The 18516-nt window shown below is 40.9% G+C and overlaps 1 protein-coding gene across 3 annotated transcripts in view; it reads left to right on the top strand.

Moving 5' to 3' along the window:
- Positions 1–18516, top strand: part of GNAS (GNAS complex locus) — a 236362-nt gene that overhangs the window by 127851 nt on the left and 89995 nt on the right. The gene's annotated exons all lie outside the window — the stretch shown is intronic.

The following is an 18516-nucleotide window of genomic DNA, read 5'->3' as shown; positions in this document are numbered from 1 at the left end:
GTGTAGAGCGAAGGATGAGAGGTTTGGGGTGCACAAGGGGGCTCTGGGCTGGAGCCGAGGGATTCAGAGTATGGGAGGGGTCTCTGGGCTGAAGCAGGGGGTTGGGGTGTGAGAGAGGGTACGAGCTCTGGGATGGGGGTGCTGGTTCTGGAGTGGAGCCAAAAATGAGGGGTTCAGGGTGAAGGAGGGGGCTCTGGGCTGGGGTAGAGGGTTGGGATGCGGGGGGGGGAGGAAAAGGGCTCTGGCGAGGGGGCCGGGGATGGGGGATTGGGGGTGCTGGAGGGTGCTTTGTGCTGTGGCTGAGGGGTTTGGAGTGTGGGAGGGGGCTCTGGGCTGAGACAGGAGGTTGGGGTGTGTGGGGGGGTGAGGGCTCCGGCTGGGGGTGCGGGCTGGGGGGGGGGTCTGGGGATGAAGGGTTTGGGGGGCGGGAGGGTGCTCTGGGTTGGTATAGAGGGGTTTGGAGGGCGAGAGGGGGTGCTGGTGTGGGGTGTGGTGGGTATGGCTGGATCTGGGGATGAGGGGTTTGGGGTGCAGGAGCGGGTTCTGGGTTGGGGGGAGTTCAGGCAGCTCCCGGTCATCTGTGCAGTGGGGCTAAAGCAGGCTCCCTGCCTGTCTGGGCTTAGCACTGATCCCCGGAACCAGCCACCAGGCCTGGGTCCTAGGTGGGGAGGCCACGAGGCTCCGTGCACTGCTCTCGCCCGCAGGCACCGCCCCCCGCCCCCTCCCCCCACCTCCCATTGGCCACAATTCCCAGCCATTGGGAGTGCAGAGTTGGTGCTCGGGCGGGGGCAGTGCGTGGAGTCCCGGGGCCCCCCTGCCTAGGAGCTGGACCTGCTTGCCGCTTCCAGGGCGCAGTGCGGTGCCAGGACAGGTAGGGACTAGCCTGCCCTAGACCCGGCCGACCGGACTTTTTTAGCCTGGTCAGCAGTGCTGACTGGAGCCACTAGGGTCCCTTTTTGACCTAACGTTCTGGTTGAAAACCGGACACCTGGCAACCCTAATCCTAGTTAGACAGTTCACAAAATGGAGAACCTGAGCTCTGCAGACTGTAGCATTAGCTTATAGAGCCATTCCACTGTCAGGATATCTTTATTTAGTATGATAAAGGTTTACTGAATATTAGAAGAAAGTATGTTAATTATATCTTACAAATAATTTATGCTTTTGAATTGAAAAATATAGCTTGTACACATAACACATTTCTCAGAAGTGGAGATTTCTGGTTTTATATATACTTCTCCAATAGAATGCCCTATTTTAACTGTATCTCTTCTGCCACTTCATTGCTCACGTTTTAGAGCTGGTTCTGGATCCATTAGTAAATGTATTGGTTTCCCAGTGTGCTGTCCTGTCTGTCCCTTCTGAATTCCTCTTCAGAGATTTGTGTCCACATAAGTTTAGTTGATTTTTTTTTCTTTTTTTCAACATGGGGTGTATCAATGGAACAGCATCAACTTGAAATCTAATCAGTTACAAATATAAAGTTAAACCTTGTTTGGGGTTTACTGTACCGGTTCCAGAATCCTCCTCCCCTTTTGTGTTTTTTTTTACTATCACATTTACCTATTTTTAAAAAAATATTTCTCTTCTCTGGTGCCCTGTGAAAGACTATATAAAGATCAATTAATTAATTAATTAAAGACTCACACAAAACAGGAGAAACTGACTGTTCAGAGAAAAGAATGAAACTGACTCTTTAAAAAGTGCAGTCAAATGTATAAAAGAACCAATCTAAAAAGCTAGAGAATTTTCCCCACTAGTCTTTCGGTTTTATTAAACTTAAGTGTTACTTGTAACAGTAGTAGGTTTAAAAAAAAATCAGAATTGAGATTTTAAAGATGACTGCATCCTGTACCAGGAAAAAATATACCTTCTCAATTGTATAGTTTGAGGTTAATAATTACAAATTTCCCTCGACTCTTCTAGAACACATTTGAACACTCTGCTTGCTCATGCACTTGCTACTTAACAGTGTAAGTGCAATTATTTCTCTCCTCTTACACGTCAGAGGATATGGCATGTTTCATCTTGACTATATTAGTGGCCATTATTTGTAACTGAATCAACTTTATTGTACTTAGATCTTCAAGATGTTTTAAACAGGGATGAGAATTGTCTAATGGATGAAACTTACCATTGTACAGAGGGCCACCACCACTCAGGCACTCAAAATAAGGCTTAATTGAAACTTAAGTAGCCCTTGTGATCGCCATGTACATGGGGATGAATTTCACCCAACAGTAGAAACATTTTGATGCTTCTGGTTTAAGAGAGTTGGCTTGTGCCATCTAACTGTCATTGCAGATAAAATTTCCCTTAGAGAAATGATAGTTTCTAAAGCACAATGAATGGCCTGTTCATGCCTGACCTGCATGGCAGCTTGAGTTCCACCTGCTATGAGTCTTGTTCAATCCTTGATCCCTCCCCCCAGGAGTAATCCAGCATGGTAGCTTGTCTAGGAACCATTCACAAGTATCAGAACTCCTCCCGTGGGGAGAAATGCATACTGAGCATAGCTCATGGCTGTCGTGTTTGTGTGGCCTCTTATCCAACTGCCTTATCTCAGTAAAAATGTAGTAGCAACAATGGCTTCACCAATTAGCTCAGGAAGAGGAGTGTTTCTTAACAGCAGTAGAATCCACATATTTAGACCTACATCTCTGGGCAAAAGTTTTGATTTCGGGTTGCAAAGGCTATTTAATGGGACTAGCTGACCATCTATTTGTTGTGATTTTTTTTTTTTAATTCTCCTGTATCATTGATCATGTCATGATGTAGCTGCTCTTTACTGTACAGAAGTAAGCAAGAAATTGGATCAGTTTGACAGAGACAAACCCATGCTATATAAAGATATGGAGATTGAACATCATAAGGAAATGTGCCCACAATTTTCATCTCTGAAGCACCCTTTGGACCAGTATGAGCAACTCCTAACATATAGGGCTAGGATTGTCAGAAGACTCTGTGGAAGTTAGGTGCTCAACTCCCAGTGAATTTCAATATGGAATAGGGCACCTTGCTCCCTTAAGCTCCTTTTTGAAAACTGTTTAGCCATCCTGAGTGTGTACCCATGGGTCTCAGGTGAGCTTGTACTTGGCACAGCTAAGCCATGATGCCGCTGCCCATGCTACTGTGGCTATGCTGCTATTTATACTCTGCTAGCTGTCATCGGGCCAGTGTGAGTATGTGTATATGAGCTGGGAATCACGTCCCTAGCTCATAATGTAGATGTTGCCCAAGTGTTACGCTTAATTTCAGGATTCGCCATCCAGCACTGCTAAAACACAAGTTTCCCCCCCTCCCCAATTGGAATGGGGGTTACTTGCTCACTTTTGTATAGTAATGAAAGATTTGTAAGTGGCAAGGAATTTTGAGTGGTCAGGACTATACAAGAACTTGGTCATATCACATTGAATAAACAAGAGATGGGTTTGAACTCCATTTAGGATTATGTTCCAAACTCTTCCAAATTGTGGGGGGTGTTTAAATCTAGAACAAAAATATCTAGACTAATCAGTTAATCATTGGAAACTGTGACAGCCATGAAAGTCGCAAGAAGCAGATGTCTGCATCTTCGCTGGAAAGAAAGGAGGGATGGCCCACTGGCTTGGACACTAGCCTGAGACTTGAGAGACCTGCTTTCAAAACCTTGCTCTACCACAGACTTCCTGTGATCTTGGGCAAGTCACTTAATCTGTCAGTCCCTCAGATCCCCATCTGGGGATAACAGAACTTCCCTGCCTCACAGAGGAGTTATGAGGTATTCAGATACTATGGTAATGGTTCTATGGTAAGTGGCTACTGGTGTGATTCCCAGCTTGACTAGACAGATACTCGCAATAGCTCTCATCGAGCTAGCATGCTAAAAATAGTAGCGTAGCACAGAAAGTGACAAGAGGCATCATGGGCTAGCTGCCCCAAATATATACCCACAAGGTATGTCTACCCTGCAATAAAAACCCCGCAGCTGGCCTGTGCCGGCTGACTTGGGCTGCAGGGTGGGAGGGTCCCAGAGCTAGAGCTCCAGCCTGAGCCCAAACATCTATACCACAATTAAAGAGCCCCTTAGCCCGAGCCCAGGTCAGCTGGCATGGGCCAGCCGCGGGTGTCTAATTGCAGCGTAGACATACACATAGGGTCCAGGCAGACTTGTACTCAGGATGGCTAGCCCATGCCTCTGCTCACTGCTGCCCATGCTGCTGTAGCTACTCTATTTTTAGCATGCTAGCTTGGTGAGAGCTAACGCAAGTATATCTGTGCGAACTGGGAGTCACAGCTCTAGCTCCAAGTATAGATTACATGAGAAGATGTAGGAGAGTAGGGTAGGATCATTAATTACAGAAACCCACTAATCACAAGTATCAGAGGGGTAGCCGTGTTAGTCTGGATCTGTAAAAAGCAACAGAGAGTCCTGTGGCACCTTAAAGACTAACAGATGTATTGGAGCATAAGCTTTCGTGGGTGAATGCCCACTTTGTCAGACGCACAAGACAACTCAGCAACTGTTTGTTCAGTTCAGATTTCTTCACTGCTTACACAACTAGTGTTGGGGGTTTAGGAAGGGATAGGGAGGAAGAGGGTTGGCAGCTTCACTTTCAGTAGCAGGTAGATCATGTTTCTTTGAACAAAAGCTCACCATTGTAATGATTATTGCATTGTCTTTCATAGCTACATGGCAAGGACTTTTAACCGTGTTAAAACTTCCTAAATAAATAAATGGTTTAAAAAAAAACAAAAAACTCTAAATTGGAAAACCAGTGGTATTGGAATAAGGAGTGAATTGAGTGATACAATCCTGCCCAGAATTACAGGGACTCTATCAATAATTTAGATTCTAAACAGTCTATTTTTAAATGTTTCTTTGAGGGAATTGTCTCTGAATTCTAAGTTCTTTTTAAAAAGTGTACCATTCCATTGCTGAGGAAGTTGCCGAAGATATAATCTAGGGCCTACACAAAAACAATTGTTTTGTAGTCATGTTGCCGGCACAGAGTGCCCGAAGACAGCAACAGTGGGGGTCCGTTGCCCGGTGTGCTTTGCGCCAATGAACACACCAGGGTGGAGAAACAATCAAAATTTATTTGAGATCTTAATGTGGTGCAAGGAGACAGGCACGTCTCAAATCAAGCACACCAACATAAGCGGCCTTTATTTTTTTATACATTTTGCAGCTAACCCTTTCCCCCCCCCCCCGCGCCCTTTTTTACTCCTCCTCCTCCATTCCCACCTTTCCCCCTTTTTCCCTCTGGCTACATTACACGACCTTGGCTGTGCAACTTGTTCTCACTGTTTCTTTCTGCAAGTAATCTTGTCCTTTAGCTTGAAGCACGTAGGTTTTCCTTATTACTACTGCTTCCCAGCTGCTGGCCTGTGAGGTTAGTAAAGTTTAACATGCAGGGGCTTTGATTTACTTTGGCCTAGGGCTGGGGGGGGGCTTCATTGACTTTCGGGTCTTCCAACTGCCCCAGTTAGATAGTGGCCTAGAGCAGGGGAAGGGATTCATCGACTCTCGGGTCTTTCAACCCCCCGAGTAACCTAGGGTGATGCCTAGTGACACCAACAGTCATGTACGGAAGTAAGTTAACATTATGTACCATTTTCTTTTATTTATGTTTTTAGAAAGTCTGTTTCTATAACATGGTAAAAATCTCACCACCTTCATTTGGATAACAGAAATTTACAGCATTCTAGAGAATGCTGATCGGAGACCAATAAAACAGCCTATTCTTTAATGTTTTATAGAATTTTCTAACAAGAAAATCTTAACGCGGTACGTTCTTGGTAATACATGTTTAGTGTTGAATTGATCAAAATAATTGTTAAATTAAAAATACAAACACATCTGGTCCTTTACTCAAATATGACTTTCCTCACATATCGTGTTTACATATTTAGGAGTTTGTATAACATGGTTGTGCTAAATACCTGAGGCAACAGTAGATCAGAGTTGAACTGTTGAAAATTTTCCTAAATTCACTTTATTCCTCATTTTGCCATATTATCTCCATATCTATATAAGCAAGGAATGTCTGAGTTTATTATATTGTAAACGTTTTTTTTGCTACTATTTTATTTAGAAGAATAGGCTTAATTTGTCAAAGATAACTTCCCTCCAGTGAACGTATCCATTTTTGTATAGATAGCCTGATTAGCAAAATGTGGGAATAATACTGGGCTGTAAAAGAAAAACAGAGGTAAACAAAGATATGAGAACCTCCTCTTTATGAGAGATTTTATATAAAGTTTGATGACTAAATTCTTGGGTTATATTCCCAGTCTGTAGAATAGCTCATATCTCTATGTTTACACGAAGAGAGATGTGCTTGACTTGCAGTTAAGTTTTGCTTTCTGAAGCTTTTATAATTTCTGATGGAGAATAATGTTCATATACAGTAGCTAACGTTTGGATAATTCTATTATTTTCCCCTCTGACATAGCCCACGTAATAAGGGCTGATGCTGCAAGGTGCTGAGTGTTGTGGCCACAATCCCATCCAGGTTTAAGCATGAGTAGTCCTATTAGAGTCAGTGGAATTATTCATGGGTTTAAAGTTAAACATGTGCTAAAGGGTTTTGCTGGATATTTGCCAAAGTTGTCAGCATCTTGTCCACATTATGGACTTATTTCTTATAAAATTATTTGGATTTCTGTGTATTGGGCTGGAACTTTATTGGCCAGATTTTCAGAACAGCTCATTTACATGCCTATTTTGCATGTTTAATTACCTCATTTGTGCATGCTGGAAACATGATTTGCATGTGCAATCACAATAACTGCATATACTAATTGGGTGCACAAATGCACATGCACAGTTTTTAAACTATAGCCCTACCTGCCAAGTTTTTGCACAGAATGAATTTGTACTGTTTAGTAGTAATTCCCCGTAAACAGGTTGGTTTGTTTTTGTTTTCATTGAAACAACAACAGAGCCTTATCTATAATTTTAATGAACATAGCTTTTTAATGATATCCAGCTTTTTAATCGTGTCCATGTAAATCACAGCTAGACACTAGGTTATTTTTAAGATACTGACAGCTACATATATGGCATAGTACGTTGTTAAGAGTGGCTGTGAATCTAGGCCTTCAAAACACTAAGGCTAGGTCTACGCTACGGGGGGGTTGACCTAAGATACGCAACTTCTGCTACGTGAATAGCGTAGTTGAAGTTGCGTATTTTAGGTAGACTTACCTGGCTGTCAGGACGGCGGCGAGTCGACCACTGCCGCGCCGCCGTCGACTCCGCTTCCGCCTCTTGCCGTGGTGGAGTTCCGGAGTCGACGGCAGAGCCATTGGGGATCGATTTTATCGCGTCTTCACTAGACGCGATAAGTCGATCCCCAATAGATCGATTGCTACCCGCCAATCCAGCAGGTAGTGAAGACGTGCCCTAAGATAACTAGTACTAATTTTCAACTGCCCCACTGCTACTGGGATTGTAAGCATTTGTGTAAATAGGGTCCCTGGGCGGGACTATTATTTAATCCTACTCCCACTGTTATGGCAGTGGTTCCTGAGGGACCTGCGAGATCCCAGTCTCACTGCAGGGCTTTATGCTAGTCCTGCATAGGGCTCTAATTCAGGCATTTTTGCATTAAAAAAAAAAAAATCTTTGTAAAAGTTGTACTTAGGGTTCCTTGCTTTCTGCAATTATGTATCCTTGGAATTTACTGCAGAATCCCGCGTTGATTTAGAATTGTGTTCCAAAATCAAGTTTCTAGGCACACGGTGGTAAAGAAAGCAGTGATGCCTGCTTGAGTATGCAGACAGCCTAAAACAGGTCTGAGAAATAGGAAATGTTCCGTTCATCTCAATGGAGTGTTAACTTTGAAATATAACTCTACATTTTTAATTGACATTAACTATTTCATTGCTGATCATTTTAATTCCAGCTAATGTGCTTATCCCCCACCTCTAAAACTGCCTCCCACACCTTTCAAGGTGCTAAAAGTTCACATCCCTAGTGCAACTGCTTCTTCCTGATCACTAAAACATAACTGCATTACAGAAGTGAACACTAAATTCTGTAGCACATGGACATTTTGAAAAAAAGGGTTAGTGAAAAAGAAACTGACTTTAAGATCAAATTAAATAGCAGAGGTGATATAATAATTGTTTTATTAATTTTCGTGCACAATAAAAACTTGCAGTTTTTAAAAATTGAATCTAAAGCTGCTGCACAATCTCCAGTAGAATGCAGGGGACTTCTAGAAATTTATCACAGAATCTATAGGATGGAGCTCTTGGTTATATCTTCCTTTTGAGGAAAACACAACTGCCCTTCAGACTGAAGTCTGTAACCAGAATTGAGCGAATAATACATGATGATTTTATTTGGATTTAGAATCTCTCTTTGTTTACAGAGTATATAAAAACAGATGGTGATTTCTCCGCTTTTTTAAAAATCCTCTGTGAATTGATAGCATATAGCTTTCTGCAAACAACTGAGCTGGTTTGGCTACCTGTGATTAATTAGATCGGTCACATGGTATGGTCACTCTGCTCCCTGATAGGATGTGTTTGTAAGAACTTTTCTTGTCCAGTTATTCTTATGTATGAATTTCCATGAATACTTGTGGCTGCAACTTTTAAACTCACTCCTAACTACTCCACTGCTGGCAGTCCTCCCACTGTTATCCCATACTGCATTGCTTCACACCTGGATTGGCCAGTCTTTGTACTTGTGTGCCCTCCACTGCTCCGGGGTCATGACGGATTGTCACTTCTCCATTTAAATGCTGGCACTTGGGAGTACATTTTTGCAAGCAATGTCACCACAGCATCCAAGAATGATATGATGGACAGTTATCCAGAAAGCATCCCAGAAAACACAGCAAGCACCAAGACTGCATGCCAAGCACCCAAGCCTCCACAGAAGGCAACCCCACTTATACCATGGAGTCCGACCACAGGAGATTTTTCCTGAGCAGCTAAGAAATATGCGACACAGCAGATTCAGAGATTACATGAATCCCATGCAGACAGGCAGACTGAAACAGCTGTGGAGGACAGCTCTGCCAGCAGCCAGCCTGAAAATGCTGCAGATGCGGAGCTCTACCAGTAAGTATTATGTGCCCTTGCTAGTCGTCCCCATTCTGCAGCAGTGTCCGGTCAGCGCTGACAGACTGAGCCCAGAAGCGTGGCTCCACCAACTAAAGCTGCGCCAGATAAATGCCCCTGCAGAAGTAACTGCTCAGTTTCATCCTCCTGCTTCTCCTCCACCTGTAGCCATATCATTGCAGCATCCGACGCCTTCAAGCCAAATCCATCCAGCTGTGTGACTGCCAATACGTGTGCATTATCCTGTTCCTATTAGTGACTGTCATGATTGTTGCACTCGGCAATGTGGTGTCCGTGCTGCCTGACAGCTGTTCACAAATGGCACTGGCAAACTACAGATGACTTATGGGATGCGAAGAGTAATCTTAAGAGTTTGTTAATTTGACTCCAACTCCCAGAAATCCTGACAATTCTGGAAGCCACCCCATAGAGTGCACTGCGAGAAATTGCTGAACTGTGGAACACTGCACCATGGGATATCTTCCCAGAATGCTACAAGGTTAATTCAAATGAGCCCAGAGTTGTATGGACACAATGATTAACAATAGAAGTATCTTTTTAAACTGGCACAATAAATCAATGTTAGATGCACTTCATTTTGAGAAAATTAATATTGTTTACTTAAAATGAACAACGTAATCTGAGGTAACATCCCCATACAGACAAGTTCTAGCTGGAGAATCGCTTATATTTTATCAAAGAGTTTTAAATTCACAGCATGAATTAAGAAGCCCTTACTTGTCAACACCTAACCCAAAAGGGGGGGTTGTGAACCCAACCTGCTCAGGAGTTTGGGCTGTTGGGCTGAGAGGGTGGAGGGATTTTTGCTGCGTATTGTGTTTGGAGAAGACAGGGGAGATGGGTGACAGAACATAGAGAAACTGAGAAAAGACAATCTGGAAACTGAGCCAGGGTTTGTCTACACGGTGGGGTAATGCACTCTACACAGGTGTGATTTCTAAAGCGCACTAATATGTTGTGCATTAAGTAGTCCATGTAGACCCTACTGGTGCTCACTAGTGGTGCCCTATGTGTTTCAAACAGCATTACGTTAAAGCACACCGCCCGGAATTACCTGGACTTTAGAAATCACACCTGTGTAAAGTGCATTATCCCACCGTAGAGACAAGCCTTAAGAGGCAGGAAGAGAGGCAAGCAACAGCCTGTTAAAATAAATAAATAAATAAAGTTTGACCCTGAAAAAAGCTAGAGAGCTTTTGAGTCTGCTGGCTGAAGAGGCTCATGGCTATGAGCTAAGAAACTGCTCCTTTTGTTACCCATTGACTTTAACGCCAGGAACCATTGTGATCATCTAGTCTCACCACCTAAACATCACAAGCTTCAGAACTTCACCGACCCACTCCTATAATAGGCCCATAACCTGTGGCTGAGTTATTTTGTGGCACGAGAATTTTGGTTACTCCAGCCTTTGGAGAAGCAGGACTTTGTACGTTTCTTGTTAATAAACAAAACTGTATTGGAGAAATACCAGACTGTCACCAATTTCTACTCCCAGCTGGAACATCCCAAAAGCCCAAACTTTGATGAGCTACTCGGGTCAAAAAGAGGCAACATTATGTATGTGTGCAGCTGATTGTACCTTTTTGGGTGAGACTTGATGTTCAACTGAGTCCAGGACACTTGAAGCTGGCTCCATTTGAAAATTAATGTTGTGTGATCAATTTTAACCATGTATTAAATCGGGGTTTATTTTTATCAAGTTATTCAAACATCTTTTTGAAATAGATATTATTTATAATTGAGTAAAATGAGCAGAGAAAGTGAACAATCTAGCTAATACAGGTTCCGATTTACAATGTTATGGGACAGCAGAAGAAAAATTCAGAACTTGTTAGCCCTATGGGGCAGATAGTTGGTATCTAAAATCACGAATGAAAAAGAGAAAAGCAAAATCCTTAGATTGAGAGTAGAACGTTTAGTGGAAGGGAATTTCTGTAGGACAGGGAAGAAAACAGAAGTAGAAAATAACAACAGTTCTTGATCCAGCAGCAGCAGGGTTATGCTCTGATCAGTGAGCTGTCTACAACACTTTTGATGCATAAGCATGGTGTCATTAGTAAAATAATACTTGAGGCTTGTCTCCACAGGGCAGTGGTGCACACTAGAAGGGTATTATTTCTAAAGCACACCAATGTGTTGCATGCTCACTGGCCCGTGTAGACTGTGCTGGCGTGAACTAAAAGTTCCCTTGTGTGCATTAACATAGGGCTGTTTCTGACCTTGACTCTTTACTTTTATCTCCTCTCTTCTGTTTAAATCTCTCTCTTCTCTATTAAGTGAGAGAATTCTTTCCTGGGTGTCTGGCTGGTGAGTCTTGCCCACATGCTCAGGGTTTAGCTGATTGCCATGTTTGGGGTCGGGAAGGAATTTTCCTCCAGGGCAGATTGGCAGAAGCCCTGGAGGTTTTTTTCGCCTTCCTCTGCAGCGTGGGGCCTGGGTCACTTGCTGGAAGATTCTCTGCATCTTGAAGTCTTTAAACCATGATTTGAGGACTTCAATGGCTCAGACGCAGGCTTGATACAGGAGTGGGTGGGTGAGATTCTGTGGCCTGCATTGTGCAGGAGGTCAGACTAGATGATCATAATGGTCCCTTCTGACCTTAAAGTCTATGATTCTATGAGTGTCTTTTATCTCTCCTATGCACTGTTTCTCAATCTCTTCTTCCTCTTTCCTTCTCATTTACTTGTATGTCCAACTTTTTCATCCTCTGGTGACTCTCACATATATCAAATAGACAGGGTTGCTGGTAAACTAAACTAACCTACTGCATTGTCTCAGTCATGTGTTTATAAAAGAAAGTACTTTGACTCAAAACAGATAGCTCCTTGGATTTTAGACTCTTATAATGTGCATAACAGAAGAATTTTGGTAAAGCCAGGCTGCAAAACTTGGCTTACTGATGAATCACAAAGTAACTTGGGAAATTTCTGTAAATATGTACCCTAATTTAATGTTGTTGTTGTTGTTGTCGTCTTCATAATACTAATGAATTTCATGACCTATAGTCCTAGTCCTGTAGATCTTGGATGTATTATTTGGTATATATTGGATATATTTTAGGCAAACTCAAACACAGTGCATATTTCACTTTTTATCAACTTTCATAGGAGGACTAAATAAATGTTAATGTACTTTTTATGAATATTAATAAGAACATAAGAATGGCCATATTGTGTCAGACCAAAGGTCCATCTAGCCAGTATCCTGTCTTCCGACAGTGGCCAATGCCAGGTGCCCCAGAGGGGATGAACAGAACAGGTAATCATCAAGTGATCCTATCCTTGTCGCCCATTCCTAGCTTCTGGCAAACAGAGGCTAGGGACACCATCCCCGCCCATCCTGGCTAATAACCATTGATGGACCTACCCTCCATGAACTTCTAGTTCTTTTTTGAACCCCGTTATAGTGTTGGCCTTCACAACATCCTCTGGCAAGGAGTTCCACAGGTTGACTGTGCATTGGGTGAAAAAATACTTCCCTTTGTTTATTTTAAATGTGCTACCTATTAATTTCATTTGGTGACCCCTAGTTCTTGTGTTATAAGAAGGAATAAATAACACTTCCTTATTTACTTTCTCCGCACCAGTCATAATAGTGTAGACCTCTATCATATTCCTCCTTAGTCATCTTTTTTTCCAAGTCTTATTAATCTCTCCTCATATGGCAGCCGTTCAATACCCCTAATCATTTTTGTTGCCCTCTTCTGAACCTTTTCTAATTCTAATATATCTTTTTTGAGATCGGGCGACCACCTCTGCATGCAGTATTCAAGATATGGCGTACCATGGATTTATACAGAGGCAATATGATGTTTTCTCTTTTATTATCTATCCCTTTCTTAATGATTCCCAACATTCTGTTAGCTTTATTGACTGCAGCTGCACATTTAGTGGATGTTTTCAGAGAACTATCCACAATGACTCCAAGATCTCTTTCTTGAGTGGTAACCGCTAATTTAGACCCCATCATTTTATATGTATAGTTGGGATTATGTTTTCCAATGTGCATTACTTTGCATTTATCAACATTGAATTTCAACTGCCATTTTGTTGCCCACTCACTCAGTTTTGCGAGATCCTTTTGTAGCTCTTTGCAGTCTGCCTGGGACTTAACTATCTTGAGTAGTTTTGTATCCTCTGCCAATTTTGCCACCTCACTGTTTACCCCTTTTTCCAAATAATTTATGAATGTGTTGAATAGGACCGGGCCCAGTACAGACTCCTGAGGGACAGCACTATTTACCTCCCTCCATTCTGAAAACTGACCATTTATTACTACCCTTTTGTTTCCTATCTTTTAACCAGTTACCAATCCGAGAGGACCTTCCCTTTTATCCCATGACTGCTTACTTTGCTTAAGAGCCTTTGGTGAGGGACCTTGTCAAAGGCTTTCTGAAAATCTAAATACACTATATCCACTGCATCCTCCTTGTCCACATGCTTGTTGACCCCCTAAAAGAATTCTAGTAGATTCGTGAGGCATGATTTCCCTTTGAAATACACTTGCACATTAGTGTAGCTGAAAAAAATGACTATGTACAGCTATAATAAATTCAGATGGAAAGCATATCAGCCGATAGAATATTTTATTTATATATAATATAAAAATTATATTATATTTAAATGAGTGCTGTGGTATGGCTTAATCCTTACCTGCAGGAGGCTACTCTTCTGCTTTCTAATTGTGACGAGCTCTTGTAGGAACACAAGAGGGGTGTGCTCCACTGCCAGTGGCTCTCAAGCTTTCCAATAATTTGTAAAATATGAAAGCAAATTGATATTCTGTTAGTTCAGCACAGGTACATATCTTTTTTTCAGTGGGATAGAGAGCTAAGTGAAGTTGCTTTTTGGGGTACTTTTATAAAAGTTATGCTGGCTATATGTACTGTTTTTGTTTGACAACTAGTTTGTTTAACTGGAAACATAATGTTGCCAGGTACAAGTTGGTAGTTTTTTCGCCCCCACAAGTTAGTGGAATGGTCATGTAAGCAAATTCAGGACAGTGAGCTAATTTTGTCGTTGTTTCAGAAGTTGAGGTAATGCCTAAGACATTGACCATTGTAAGTGGCAAAAGCCAGGTTGTTAACAGCCTTGAGAGGAAGCCAAAGGCAGTTAATAAGCTATATTAAAACCAAGTATATATCCCTCTGGTTGTCACATTTGGCAATGTAGATGTAAAGGGAATTTTGCTGTTTGTTGTTTGCAGCAGTCATATAAATATTTAGTAAATTATAGTGCAGCCTGACAGCTACAGTAAATTGTCAGCATCCTAGAATAATTAATAAGTGTGTTTTTAACTCTATTTGAGAAAAGTTACGTAATCTGGACCTAGTGATCACAAGGAAGAGTTCCTGTTTCCAGGCAGATACCCTACCTATCTCTTCAGGGTCCTGGATAGACTGGCTGTTGGTCAAATAATACATTAATGGTACTGAAGGGCATACTACTACTTCACAAGCAAAGGAAATGCGTTATGCCTAGGACACTTTTATTTATTTCTTGCAGATTTTAAAGCAGGCTCAGAAATAAAAAAAAGCAAACATCCTTTAAAAATGAATGTCAGCATAGCTTATATAAACAATGCTGAGGTTTAATTATTGTACTCACGTTACAGTAGGCCTAAGTGTATTAGGTTTTTCAGGGAATGTCCCTGCTTTAGGTGGTCTTCATGCCTGGATTAACTAGCATCATAATCCACTTTCATAAATACACTTCACCCTCATTAGAAGTGTTTCTCTGCTATATACTCTCTGATCAAAGGCTTTTACTTTGACTCCCATATATAGTACATCAAAAATCACTGTAATTTTTAGTAACCAAACGTTACTAAAACGTTTGGTTACTAAAAAAGAGGTGAAAAAATCACCTTTTCACTGCATCTTTTATAACACGTTTGGTTACTAAAAATGTTTTTATAATCAGGCTGTGAAATTTGCTGTGCAGTCCCCATTTTATTGGGAAAATGTTTCTCTATCACTTTTAAAAAATAATTTAGGTACTTTGTGAACCTTGAAATGATGGTGGCACATTGTAATGGATTTTTTTTTTAACTTTCTAAGGAAAAAATAATTAAAACAGTTTTGTTACTCTGAATTTCTGAAGGATTTGGGTTTTCTTTTCCAGCAGTCTCACTGAAGACCTGCCATAGCATATGGAGAAAAATTTTATTTTTCTTTATCATGTCTCTATATATAATATCTTTAATAGTAATTGTATTGTAGAAAGAATAAAACACTCTAGTATCTGATTTTAAACTTGTTTTTTTTCTTTGTAGTATTAGTATTCTTAGCACCGACAGGACTGTACCCATTCCTTTATAGTACAGTACATGACTTCTTAACCTGCCAGCGGTTCTAACTGAACATGTGATTAATGAGAGGTTGAAACTACTTTGTTCTGTCAATTATTTTAACCAGTAGAGCAATCATGTCACACGTTTTATTAATGTGACCATGTTTTAATAATTACCATAGCACATTTTATTTAATGCCTTCAGGCTAACAGTCTGATTTCTTCCCCTCCTCCTAGCAAAGCATACACTGGTTCGCAAAGAGTGAACTGACTTCCTGGTCTTTGCTGCCACCAATAAAGCTTTTGAAATATTAATGTAGAAGTTGTACGTTTTTTCAGAAGGTCCCTATACCCAGTTTACAGATGGATATTCACATAGTTCCTGGGTTCTAAAATGCAATAAATTTGTCAATTAAATCAGACTACAAAAAGGCAACTTGCTTGGTAGCCTGCTGGCTATGTAGGATTTGATTAAAGCATTATAAAGTCAAAACTAAAAAAAAGTAGTTGTCGTCTTTAATAGAAAATCATTAGGGCACTGATTCAGAAAAGCACTTAAACACATGAAGTGCTTTACTGAATAGGGATGCTTTTCCTAATCAGGGTCTAGGCCTGGACTTCAAGGCACGATTGAGTCTCTTAAGCTTTAAGGGGATTTGTGTTTTGACTTTCTTCCCTATTTGAAATTGAAGGTAATATTTTTCATGGTTCCTCAAACAGGTTTTAGTGGCCTTCATGATAAATAGATGCAGCTTTCCCCCCACCCTTTTAAATAGCCAAAAACAACAGAGTTTGATAACTACTGTTCAAACTGCTCAGCTGCAACAGAATTTAACCCTTTGTTCTGGGCTGTGTGGACTGGCCCAAACCATGTTATAAACTGAGTTTGAAAAGGTGCCTTTAATCCCTGCATGAATCTATGTATACCACAAGCTGTGGAGAAGACATACGGAGCTGTGAGTAAATTAAACATGAATGTTTCCATGATATTATATCTAATCTATCCCATGAAAAGATTTTATTGGGATATAAACATTCCCTTGCAGTTTTGGGGATTGGTATAGCACACAAGAGCCAGAAATTGAAACAAACTAATATGTTTCAGTTTATAGTTAAATGTTGTGCACAAGTAAACAATCAACATTAGTGGTGAGATGTAAGTGATTTTTAAAATTCTTAGTTTTTAAAATCTGAGCAGTTTTAATATTAATACAAGAGGAAAAGCTATTTTAAATCAGAAAATATTTTTAACCTGGCAGTGTTCCTATAAAAATAATTCTGGCCGTGGTGAATGGGTGGTGGTGGTTTCAGAACTCAGTAGGCTAAAAATATTTGTATAATTTGTGAAAATAGTGTTTTTATGTGAAGAGATGAATTCAGGCTACCCTTTATAAATCCCTGAATAAAAGCTGGTACTAAGTAGCACTTTTTAAAAACAATTGCACTGTACATCAGATATTGGCTGAACTATTGATGAGCCTGTTGAGTTTCCTGAGGAGTGAGGCACCTCATTGCCATGGAAAATTTATGCTTAGTAAACATTATAAAATACAAAATGAGATGATACATTCATTGCTGTGTAATAAGATTCTTTGTTTACAGGACATGCCACAGGGCCATGGCAACAAAAACACAAATAGGGGGACGAAGTATTCCTGTAGTAAAGATGGTGATGATTACCTAGCAATTTGTTAATTGTAGTAGTTTTACACTACTTCAGAATCCATTATCACTTTATTGTGATACTGATAGCTTGAGGATCTGTGAATGTAAATATGAAAGATTGACTGAAAATCTGAATGTAATATTAAATATAGAGCTTTTGTGGTCTGATTTGGGAATTTTTCATGAATGCACACTTAGCAAATATATTGAGAAAATGTTCTAAATAAAACCTCATTTGTTTTGGAGAAGAATGTAATTATAGTTGACCTTTTTAAAAACAAACATATATACATTAATTGTATGCATTGTTGTTGTAGTTGTGTTGGTCCCACGATATTAGAGACAAGATGGGTGAGCTAATGTCTTTTATTGAACCAACTTCTGTTGGTGAGAGATACAAGCTTTAGAGCTTACACAGAGCTCTTCTTCAAATCAATATAAGATATTACCTCATCCACCTTGTCTCCAAACAAACACCTAAACCTGTTAGATTTTTGTTTTGCCTTTATTAATGCCTTACCAAAATAAGGCAAAATAATTAAGTATAATCATTCTTTGTTTGATCCCAGTCCTGCAGAAACACTGAGACCTTGAATAGATCAGTAGTCCATGGACTTAAGTAGAACTGTGTATGTTTGCAGGTTCAGGGCCTCTTTGAATAAAGGGGACAAAATCAAACCAGAGTAAATGAAAGTCTCTCACTGTGAAGTTTGAATCAGTTACCATTTGCTTCCTGCCTTCCGTCTTCTCTCATCCCTAGCAGTTTCATTGCATTGTTTTGTTTAATGTTTACCCTGTTCTGTAAGAGCACTAACCTTTAAAAGTGGGAAGTCACAGTGGTTAATGCGATTGTTGCATTAACCACATAACATTTTCATACCTACCTTTGTCTTGTAAAATGTTAGTGTGCTTGGTATGTGTGGGGGTGGGTGAGTGGGAGGGAATTTCTTGTCATCTCTTTAGTGGGAGGGGGGGGAAGAATAGAAATGAAAAGAGGACAATGAAAAGGAAAAGACGGAGAGCAGGCCTCTGTCTATCTCTCCCTGTCCTTCCCTTATTTTTCTTAGTTCAGTGCTTTTAGCCTCTACTGATTCATTGCTTTGTTCCCATCAGCTGTGCCAAATCCCTGAAGCAAAAACTGGTAGTCGTCAAATACAGTAAATTTGGAATCCGATGGTCTGTAGGTAGACTAGGAACACAACCACAACTGAGACTTCACATCTATTTGATGCTAGAATTCCACTACCCTGCCTGTCTGTCTCAAGGTACATGGCGCCTCAGTGCAGGAGGCCGTAATGCTGCTGTGTTCTTTCAGTCCATAAGTGCAACGCTCGCACCACAATCGGATCCTAGCAGCTGTAGGAAAAATTACCTCCAGACCTGCAGCTAGTCACAAAATGCAACGTGGCAAGCAGCTAGTGCACTGTATGTGTGTTCTTGGACTTTGTCTTCTTCCCCAAAGGCTTTTTATTCATGTTTT

This window comes from Trachemys scripta, chromosome 12, assembly GCF_013100865.1.
Source record: "Trachemys scripta elegans isolate TJP31775 chromosome 12, CAS_Tse_1.0, whole genome shotgun sequence".
Classification (NCBI taxonomy): Eukaryota; Metazoa; Chordata; order Testudines; family Emydidae; genus Trachemys; species Trachemys scripta.
This window is presented reverse-complemented; position numbering and strand designations above follow the sequence as displayed.